The 12,072-nt window shown below is 44.1% G+C and overlaps 1 long non-coding RNA gene across 1 annotated transcript; it reads right to left on the reverse strand.

Moving 5' to 3' along the window:
* Nucleotides 1–9,797: 9,797 nt before the first annotated feature.
* LOC134935711 (uncharacterized) lies at nucleotides 9,798–11,794 on the reverse strand. The gene is made up of 2 exons (XR_010180358.1): nucleotides 11,497–11,794; nucleotides 9,798–10,475 (listed from the first exon to the last, which is right to left on the reverse strand). It is a non-coding gene; the product is annotated as an uncharacterized LOC134935711 (long non-coding RNA).
* Between the last annotated feature and the right edge of the window lie 278 nt (nucleotides 11,795–12,072).

A 12,072-nucleotide genomic window follows, 5' to 3' on the forward strand; every position in this document is an offset into this window, starting at 1 on the left:
AGGTGTTTGTGTCGGCCACTAGGGTCGCTTATCTTACTCACACAGCTACCTCATTGCGCCTCTTTTTTTCTTCTTTGCGTCATGTGCTGTTTGGGGAGTGTTTTTTGAAAGGGCCATCCTGCGTGACACTGCAGTGCCACTCCTAGATGGGCCAGGTGTTTGTGTCGGCCACTTGGGTCGCTTATCTTACTCACACAGCTACCTCATTGCGCCTCTTTTTTTCTTCTTTGCGTCATGTGCTGTTTGGGGAGTGTTTTTTGGAAGGGCCATCCTGCGTGACACTGCAGTGCCACTCCTAGATGGGCCAGGTGTTTGTGTCGGCCACTAGGGTCGCTTATCTTACTCACACAGCTACCTCATTGCACCTCTTTTTTTCTTTGCGTCATGTGCTGTTTGGGGAGTGTTTTTTGGAAGGGCCATCCTGCGTGCCACTGCAGTGCCACTCCTAGATGGGCCAGGTGTTTGTGTCGGCCACTAGGGTCGCTTATCTTACTCACACAGCTACCTCATTGCGCCTCTTTTTTTCTTCTTTGCGTCATGTGCTGTTTGGGGAGTGTTTTTTGGAAGGGCCATCCTGCGTGACACTGCAGTGCCACTCCTAGATGGGCCAGGTGTTTGTGTCGGCCACTAGGGTCGCTCATCTTACTCACACACACAGCTACCTCATTGCGCCTCTTTTTTTCTTCTTTGCGTCATGTGCTGTTTGGGGAGTGTTTTTTGGAAGGGCCATCCTGCGTGACACTGCAGGGCCACTCCTAGATGGGCCAGGTGTTTGTGTCGGCCACTAGGGTCGCTTAGCTTAGTCATCCAGCGACCTCGGTGCAAATTTTAGGACTAAAAAATAATATTGTGAGGTGTGAGGTATTCAGAATAGACTAAAAATGAGTGGAAATTATGGTTTTTGAGGTTAATAATACTTTGGGATCAAAATGACCCCCAAATTCTATGATTTAAGCTGTTTTTTAGTGTTTTTTGAAAAAAACACCCGAATCCAAAACACACCCGAATCCGACAAAAAAAATTTGGTGAGGTTTTGCCAAAACGCGGTCGAACCCAAAACACGGCCGCGGAACCGAACCCAAAACAAAAACACAAAACCCGAAAAATTTCAAGTGCACATCTCTAAGGAGATATATCAGGAATAGTGGATAGAGGGGGTGGGGTTGGAGGGAGGGTGTCACACAGACAGGGCAGAACAAGGGGAAGACTGAGGTGACCCAGCATATAGTAGTATGTGTAGTAGCATGTGTAGATACATACATTCACACACACACACACACACACACACACACACACACACACACACACACACACACACACACACACGCACACACACACACACACACACACACACACATTCAAACCCAAATTGCTCATCTCCAATACATAGCTACAGTATAATGTATCAGGGGTTGCTGACTGGGGAATGACATAAGATACACAGAGATGCACCATCTTATAGACATGTTATAGGAATGTCACTGCAGTTGTAGTGAAATCAGATGATTAATTGCAAACATTGGAGGCAGTAGTCTATCAGAGATCTGCACCTAGCATGAGGCAGGTGAAGTTTTTGAAGTTTGTGTTTTAAGTAGAGATGAGCGGGTTCGATTCCTCACGATCCGAACCCCCCGAACTTCACCCAATTTACACGGTTCCGAGGCAGCCTCGGATCTTCCCGCCTTGCTCGGTTAACCAGAACGCGCCCGAACGTCATCATCCCGCTGTCGGATTCTTGTTAGATTCGTATTCTATATAAGGAGCCGCGCGTCGCCGCCATTTTCACTCGTGCATTGGAGATTGAACCGAGAGGACGTGGCAGCGTTCTCTCCCTGAAAAGCTCCGTAATCTGTGCTCAGTGTGCTGCAAATATCTGTGCTCAGTGTGCTGCAAATAATCTGTGCTCAGTGTGCTGAAAATATCTACGTTCTCTGCCTGAAAACGCTCCATATCTGTGCTCAGTGTGCTGCAAATATCTGATCAGTGTGCTGCATTGTGGGGACTGGGGACCACCAGTATAAGTATATACATGATGTGGCCATTCACTGGTACCTGGTGACAGAACGTATACTGGATTCCCCCACAATGTAACTTTATATCTGTCACCTATATACATGATGTGGTCATTCACTGGTACCTGGTGAAAGAACGTATACTGGATTCCCCCACAATGTAACTTTATATCTGTCACCTATATACATGATGTGGTCATTCACTGGTACCTGGTGACAGAACGTATACTGGATTCCCCCACAATGTAACTTTATATCTGTCACCTATATACATGAAGTGGTCATTCACTGGTACCTGGTGACAGAACGTATACTGGATTCCCCCACAATGTAACTTTATATCTGTCACCTATATACATGATGTGGTCATTCACTGGTACCTGGTGACAGAACGTATACTGGATTCCCCCACAATGTAACTTTATATCTGTCACCTATATATATGATGTGGTCATTCACTGGTACCTGGTGACAGAACGTATACTGGATTCCCTCACAATGTAACTTTATATCTGTCACCTATATACATGATGTGGCCATTCACTGGTACCTGGTGACAGAACGTATACTGGATTCCCCCACAATGTAACTTTATATCTGTCACCTATATACATGATGTGGTCATTCACTGGTACCTGGTGACAGAACGTATACTGGATTCCCCCACAATGTAACTTTATATCTGTCACCTATATACATGATGTGGTCATTCACTGGTACCTGGTGACAGAACGTATACTGGATTCCCCCACAATGTAACTTTATATCTGTCACCTATATACATGATGTGGTCATTCACTGGTACCTGGTGACAGAACGTATACTGGATTCCCTCACAATGTAACTTTATATCTGTCACCTATATACATGATGTGGCCATTCACTGGTACCTGGTGACAGAACATATACTGGATTCCCCCACAATGTAACTTTATATCTGTCACCTATATACATGATGTGGTCATTCACTGGTACCTGGTGACAAAACGTATACTGGATTCCTCCACAATGTAACTTTATATCTGTCACCTATATACATGATGTGGTCATTCACTGGTACCTGGTGACAGAACGTATACTGGATTCCCCCACAATGTAACTTTATATCTGTCACCTATATACATGATGTGGCCATTCACTGGTACCTGGTGACAGAACATATACTGGATTCCCCCACAATGTAACTTTATATCTGTCACCTATATACATGATGTGGTCATTCACTGGTACCTGGTGACAGAACGTATACTGGATTACTCCACAATGTAACTTTATATCTGTCACCTATATACATGATGTGGTCATTCACTGGTACCTGGTGACAGAACGTATACTGGATTCCTCCACAATGTAACTTTATATCTGTCACCTATATACATGATGTGGCCATTCACTGGTACCTGGTGACAGAACGTATACTGGATTCCCCCACAATGTAACTTTATATCTGTCATCTGTATACATGATGTGATCATTCACTGGTGCCTGGTGACAGAACGTATACTGGATTCCCCCACAATGTAACTTTATATCTGTCACCTATATTCATGATGTGGTCATTCACTGGTACCTGGTGACAGAACGTATACTGGATTCCCCCACAATGCAACTTTATATCTGTCACCTATATACATGATGTGGTCATTCACTGGTACCTGGTGACAGAACGTATACTGGATTCCCCCACAATGTAACTTTATATCTGTCACCTATATACATGATGTGGTCATTCACTGGTACCTGGTGACAAAACGTATACTGGATTCCCCCACAATGTAACTTTATATCTTTCACCTATATACATGATGTGGTCATTCACTGGTACCTGGTGACAGAACGTATACTGGATTCCCCCACAATGTAACTTTATATCTGTCACCTATATACATGATGTGGTCATTCACTGGTACCTGGTGACAGAACGTATACTGGATTCCCTCACAATGTAACTTTATATCTGTCACCTATATACATGATGTGGCCATTCACTGGTACCTGGTGACAGAACATATACTGGATTCCCCCACAATGTAACTTTATATCTGTCACCTATATACATGATGTGGTCATTCACTGGTACCTGGTGACAGAACGTATACTGGATTCCCCCACAATGTAACTTTATATCTGTCACCTATATACATGATGTGGTCATTCACTGGTACCTGGTGACAGAACGTATACTGGATTCCCCCACAATGTAACTTTATATCTGTCACCTATATACATGATGTGGTCATTCACTGGTACCTGGTGACAGAACGTATACTGGATTCCCTCACAATGTAACTTTATATCTGTCACCTATATACATGATGTGGCCATTCACTGGTACCTGGTGACAGAACATATACTGGATTCCCCCACAATGTAACTTTATATCTGTCACCTATATACATGATGTGGTCATTCACTGGTACCTGGTGACAGAACGTAAACTGGATTCCTCCACAATGTAACTTTATATCTGTCACCTATATACATGATGTGGTCATTCACTGGTACCAGGTGACAGAACGTATACTGGATTCCCCCCCAATGTAACTTTATATCTGTCACCTATATACATGATGTGGTCATTCACTGGTACCTGGTGACAGAACGTATACTGGATTCCCTCACAATGTAACTTTATATCTGTCACCTATATACATGATGTGGTCATTCACTGGTACCTGGTGACAGAACGTATACTGGATTCCCCCACAATGTAACTTTATATCTGTCACCTATATACATGATGTGGCCATTCACTGGTACCTGGTGACAGAACATATACTGGATTTCTCCACAATGTAACTTTATATCTGTCACCTATATACATGATGTGGCCATTCACTGGTACCTGGTGACAGAACGTATACTGGATTCCCTCACAATGTAACTTTATATCTGTCACCTACAGTATATACATGATGTGGTCATTCACTGGTACCTGGTGACAGAACGTATACTGGATTCCCCCACAATGTAACTTTATATCTGTCACCTATATACATGATGTGGTCATTCACTGGTACCTGGTAACAGAACGTATACTGGATTCCCCCACAATCAGGCCTGGCGCTACCCGCTCAGCGAAGGGATGCAGTGCAGGGAGGCGCTGGGACGGATAGGCGCTTCCCCTACTCTGCATCCCTTCCCTGCTGCGCCGTCCTGTCCCCCCTCCTGCTGCTGCTGCCACTGCTGTGTCTGTCACTGTATGACAGGCACTGGCAGCGGGCACCTGCAGCATGATACGCCTCCTCCTCCCCTCACCTTATCTCATCTGTGTGAGAGCGCCGACTCCGCCGAGTACGAGACAGAAGGGGGCGGAGCTACATGGGATGGTAGGGGCGTGGCTAAACGGGTCATAAGGGGGCGGAGCTACACAGACCTGGCTGCTGTACAGAGGGAGACTGGATTAGGTAAGTGGAGGGTGAGAGAGAAGTGTGTGTGTGTGTGTGTGTGTGTGTGTGTGTGTGTGTGTGTGTGAGGTATGTCTGTGCGCGCGCTCTATGGACGCCACTACTGGGGGGGCATTACGTATAAGGACGCTATTACTACAGGGGGGCATTACGTGTAACAACGCTACTACTGGGGGGGCCATTACGTGTAAGGACGCTACTACTACTGAGGCTGGGGGCATTACATATAAGGACGATACTACTACTGGGGTGCACTACGTATAAGAACGCTACTACTACTGGGGGGGCATTATGTACAAGGACGCTACTATTACCGGGAGGGCATTACGTATAAGGACGCTACTACTACTGGGGGGGGCATTATGTATAAGGATGCTACTACTACTGGGGGGGGCATTATGTATAAGGATGCTACTACTACTGGGGGGTATTACGTATAAGGACGCGTCTACTACTGGGGGTGCACTACGTATAAGGACGCTACTACTACTGTGGGTGCATTATGTATAAGAATGCTACTACTACTGGGGGGGCATTATGTATAAGGATGCTACTACTACTCGGGGGGCATTATGTATAAGGATGCTACTACTACTGGGGGGGCATTATGTATAAGGATGCTACTACTACTCGGGGGGCATTATGTATAAGGATGCTACTACTACTCGGGGGGCATTATGTATAAGGATGCTACTACTACTGGGGGGGCATTATGTATAAGGATGCTACTACTACTGGGGGGTATAACGTATAAGGATGCGTCTACTACTGGGGGGGCATTATGTATAAGGACGCTACTACTACTGTGGGTGCATTATGTATAAGGACGCTACTACTACTACTGGGGAGGCATTATGTATAAGGATGCTACTACTACTGGGAGGGCATTATGTATAAGGATGCTACTACTACTCGGGGGGCATTATGTATAAGGATGCTACTACTACTGTGGGTGCATTATATATAAGGATGCTACTACTACTGGGAGGGCATTATGTATAAGGATGCTACTACTACTCGGGGGGCATTATGTATAAGGATGTTACTACTACTGTGGGTGCATTATGTATAAGAATGCTACTACTACTGGGGAGGCATTATGTATAAGGATGCTACTACTACTGGGGGTGCATTATGTATAAGGATGCTACTACTACTCGGGGGGCATTATGTAAAAGGATGCTACTACTACTGGGGGGGCATTATGTATAAGGATGCTACTACTACTGGGAGGGCATTATGTATAAGGATGCTACTACTACTCGGGGGGCATTATGTATAAGGATGCTACTACTACTGTGGGTGCATTATGTATAAGAATGCTACTACTACTGGGGAGGCATTATGTATAAGGATGCTACTACTACTGGGGGTGCATTATGTATAAGGATGCTACTACTACTCGGGGGGGCATTATGTATAAGGATGCTACTACTACTGGGGGGGCATTATGTATAAGAATGCTACTACTACTGTGGGTGCATTATGTATAAGAATGCTACTACTACTGGGGGGGCATTACGTATAAGGATGCTACTACTACTGGGGGGGCATTATGTATAAGAATGCTACTACTATTGGGGGGGCATTATGTATAAGGATGCTACTACTACTGGGGGTGCATTATGTATAAGGATGCTACTACTACTCGGGGGGCATTATGTAAAAGGATGCTACTACTACTGGGGGGGCATTATGTATAAGGATGCTACTACTACTGGGAGGGCATTATGTATAAGGATGCTACTACTACTCGGGGGGCATTATGTATAAGGATGCTACTACTACTGTGGGTGCATTATGTATAAGAATGCTACTACTACTGGGGAGGCATTATGTATAAGGATGCTACTACTACTGGGGGTGCATTATGTATAAGGATGCTACTACTACTCGGGGGGGCATTATGTATAAGGATGCTACTACTACTGGGGGGGCATTATGTATAAGAATGCTACTACTACTGTGGGTGCATTATGTATAAGAATGCTACTACTACTGGGGGGGCATTACGTATATGGATGCTACTACTACTGGGGGGGCATTATGTATAAGAATGCTACTACTACTGGGGGGGCATTATGTATAAGGACGCGTCTACTACTGGGGGGGCATTATGTATAAGGATGCTACTACTACTGGGGGGGCATTATGTATAAGGATGCTACTACTACTGTGGGGTATTACGTATAAGGATGCATCTACTACTGGGGGTGCACTACGTATAAGGACGCTACTACTACTGTGGGTGCATTATGTATAAGGATGCTACTACTACTGTGGGTGCATTATGTATAAGGATGCTACTACTACTGGGGGTGCATTATGTATAAGGATGCTACTACTACTGTGGGTGCATTATGTATAAGGATGCTACTACTACTGTGGGTGCATTATGTATAAGGATGCTACTACTACTGGGGTGCATTACAAATAAGGACGCTACTACTACGGGTGGGGCATTACGTATAAGATTAATAAGATTGTGCTACATCGTGGCATAATTTTAAATGGGGGTACTACTGTGTGGCCATGCCCCTTACTTGTGAGACCACACCCCTTTTCCCGGCGCGCGCCAAAGGAATATGGGAGGGCGCAAATTTATAGTTTGCAGGGGGGCGTCGAACACCCTAGCACCGGCCCTGCCCACAATGTAACTTTATATCTGTCACCTATATACATGATGTGGCCATTCACTGGTACCTGGTGACAGAACGTATACTGGATTCCCCCACAATGTAACTTTATATCTGTCATCTATATAATAATTATAGTAGTACAGTACCGAAGGCCATTGCTGTATCTTGCAGCTCTGTGTCATTGCAAGTATCCATTCCATATCTGTGCGGCATTTTTGTGAGCAGTAAATATATAGTATTACAGTGCAGCATTTTGGTGACTAACAGTATATAGTTGTACAGTAGGCCATTGCTGTATCTTGCAGCTCTGTGTCACTGCAAGTATCCATTCCATATCTGTGCGGCATTTTTGTGAGCAGTACATATAGTATTACAGTGCAGCATTTTGGTGACCCAACAGTATATAGTTGTGAACAGTAGGCATTGCTGTATCTTGCAGCTCTGTGTCACTGCAAGTATCCATACATTCCATTTTCTTCCAGTGATTTGGACCAATAATACCATTGATTAGAACGAATAATTCCAGTGATTTGTTTTATATAAGCGAGTTCTTGATCCTAATTTCTGGGTAAAATACACGCTTATATGAATTATTATGCTGTGGAGAAAATGGCGCTGGTTAGTGCTGGAGGACCAAGCCCCGCCCCCTCACCGGCGGGCTTCGGTCCCGCTCAAATTATTTATACTGGCGGCGGTTTATTAATATACTGCCTCCGCAGTATCTCATTTATATGCCAGTGTCCCTTGAGGTTTTTATTGCTGCCCAGTGCGCCCCCCCCTGCGCCCTTCACCCTTACAGTGCCCGCTGTGTGTGTCTGTGTGGGAGCAATGGCGCGCAGCGGTAACGCTGCGCGTTACCTCAGTGAAGATCTGAAGTCTTCTGCCGCCTGAGAAGTCTTCTTTTCTACTTAATACTCACCCGGCTTCTATCTTCCGGCTCTGTGAGGAGGACGGCGGCGTGGCTCCGGGACGAACGGCGAGGGTGAGACCTGCGTTCCGACCCTCTGGAGCTAATAGTGTCCAGTAGCCTAAGAAGCAGAGCCTATCATTTAAGTAGGTCTGCTTCTCTCCCCTCAGTCCCACGATGCAGGGAGCCTGTTGCCAGCAGTGCTCCCTGAAAATAAAAAACCTAACAAAAAGTCTTTTACTGAGAAACTCAGCTGCGCTCCCCTGCAGTGCACCCAGTCTCCTCTGGGCACAGGATCTAACTGAGGTCTGGAGGAGGGGCATAGAGGGAGGAGCCAGTGCACACCCATTCTAAAGTCTTTAGAGTGCCCATGTCTCCTGCGGAGACCGTCTATACCCCATGGTCCTTACGGAGTCCCCAGCATCCTCTAGGACGTAAGAGAAAAGAAGTATATAAGGAGATAAAATAGTTCTAAGTGTGTAAGGTGTGAAACACTAATAGAAACACTAAGGACACATTGGCAGACGCTGCTTTGTGCAACCGCAGCAGCCTGTTTACTGTCGTATGCTAATGCGAATATCCGCCATCTATGCCGGTTATCTGTTTGTCTTCACACAGAAGGACGTGCCGCTGAGTATCTCCATCCACAGTCACTATTAGTATCGGGACTTACACCCACCCCTTACTGGTGATAATGGAATTGTTTTCCCTGATAATATGAATATTTTTTCATATTATGACTAATTATCATAGTTATATATTTAGATAGACATAAGATATATTTCTCACTACAAATACATTAAATAGAGACAAGAATGCACTGAAGACAATATTTTTGCTCTGGCTCTTTATTGATGTAAAGATTAACTACCAGATATAACCACAGTAAGCTGTAACCAGTAGATGTTGGCCATGGATCACTGTTTTTATGTACTTACCTATTAGAGAAGGTGAGAAAAGGTGGAAAATACACACTGACAGATTTATGCAGACTTCAAAAAAGAAAGGTCGCTCCTTTTCGATTGGAAGATTACAGAAACCTCTTAGTGCATATTTCCCCCTGCTCTAATAGGTGAGTGCATAAAGATAAGAATCCATGGTTACTGGTCAGCTACTGGGTGAGCCTCCGTAACAGCGGCGGAGTTACACAGGGGCCTACAACAGCTCTATGACCTTCGTTAGCGTGTCTTTAAGCATTTCAACCTTGAGTTTTAATAAGGTGTTTTCTGCCGCTAACAAGTTGTTCTCCTCGACTAACTGTTTGTTAATGAGATCGAGGACTTTTATCTGGCGATCCTTGTTCTTCTCACTGGGAGATAGTTTTTTGGATAAACTGCCATCAGAGTGATCATAACCCACTGGCTTGGTTGGAGGCATTTCTTCCTCAAGCCTGGTATGGCGAGGCAAGTGGACATCTCTTCTCTGAGCATTCCAGCTCCTGTATCTTCTGCATGGACAGCAGGCAGTTATCGACTCCCACAGTGTGATCATCCATCTCGGGGCCATAGTGCTGATGTGGAGACAGATGAAGAGTAGACAGTGTTAGATGCCTTGCAATGCATTTACAATTGTAAGTAACATCAACTACAGTATTTAAGTATATACATTCATATATAAGATCAACTAGAACCTGAAACTGTAAGCTGTATAATGGCCTTTCTGGACAGTCCATTTCACCGGTTACTATTATACTTATGTAAGCTGAGAACACTTTCATTGTTGGAATTTATAAAATCATCTTCGGTGTCCGACATAAACCTACTTTCTGCCTTCCCTAATATTTTCAGACTTATCAAACCTTCTAAAGAGTATAAAAGGAGCTGTTGCCCATAGCAACCAATTATCTTCTAGCTATTATATATCTAGTATACTCCATGCAATGATACAATAGTTAACATCGGATTGTTGCTATAGGCAACACCTCCCATCATTAGAAGGGATGAGAGATCTCCCCCTAGATTACTAATAATTAATGGTGGCCATGTATTACTGATCTACTCTATGGCTCAGTGTGTAATAAGGAAACCAGGAGAGCGGTGAGGATTTCTCAGTACATAAATAGCTCCGTAGTTTGGCTTCAGTGGCAGAAGATGAAACCATCATGGAAAACCTCAGTGACCACTGTAATAAACTAACATACACATGTATAATACAAAGCGTTTTAAATAAAACATGATAGTATTATTTAAATAAGCACCAGCTATGACATAATTTCATTTACTATGTATTTGTTTCCAGTTTAATGTGTAGTATCTGTATCCTATGTTCTGTCTTATTAAATCATTAAAGCAATCATTTCTATTCCCCTCTGATTCTTGTTGCCCATTTATCACAGATTTCTAGCTGTTTAAAACTCATTCCGTATGATAAATGTTGCTCCAGCCAATCAGCTCCCAATGGTAATTTTTAAACACATGACAGTTGGGAACTGATTGGCTGGAGCACATATGCAACAGGTTTGAATAGCTGATAAATGGGCCCCTAAGTCTGCTGCCACATCTAGCTGCCCTTGTCTTTGTCCAGTTACTAACCTCTCAGCCAAGTGTGTTTCTCCTGCCAGTTGTTTCTACTCCTGCCGGTGAGCTGCCGGTGAGCTGTCTGTCTCCAGGTATTGAAGGAGAATGAGAGAGGCAGCAGCCAACCCGAGATATAGGCAGTTGATACCATTATGACATCACAGCATGACCTCACAGAATCCACTACACTGGCCACTGGTTTGAGGCACCTGTCTTTTGTGTGACTGACATAAGGAAAATGTGATATCACACCTTATTTAAAGTTATTACATTCACATTAGAATATGAGTTATTATTTTATGGCAGGGTTTCCCTATTGATTTCCCTATTTGATTATGGGAGACTTTGTATAAACCCAATGTTCACTGTGCTTTCGTTGTTTTTTAATGTTACAGTGTATCCACAATAACCTCAATTAAGGATAAAGCACTGCTTATGGCACTGACCTCCTTCAGAAGTATTAGGATTCTGTTAGTTAAACATCATATTGGCCATAAGACTCAACACAACATCTCTCTCCCTTCCCTGTTAGGCTCTGAGTGAAGCTATGGAAGGTGGTGTTACTTCATACTGGCTGCTCCCCTGCTGTTG

This window comes from Pseudophryne corroboree, chromosome 6 (genome assembly GCF_028390025.1).
Source record: "Pseudophryne corroboree isolate aPseCor3 chromosome 6, aPseCor3.hap2, whole genome shotgun sequence".
NCBI classification, from domain to species: domain Eukaryota; kingdom Metazoa; phylum Chordata; class Amphibia; order Anura; family Myobatrachidae; genus Pseudophryne; species Pseudophryne corroboree.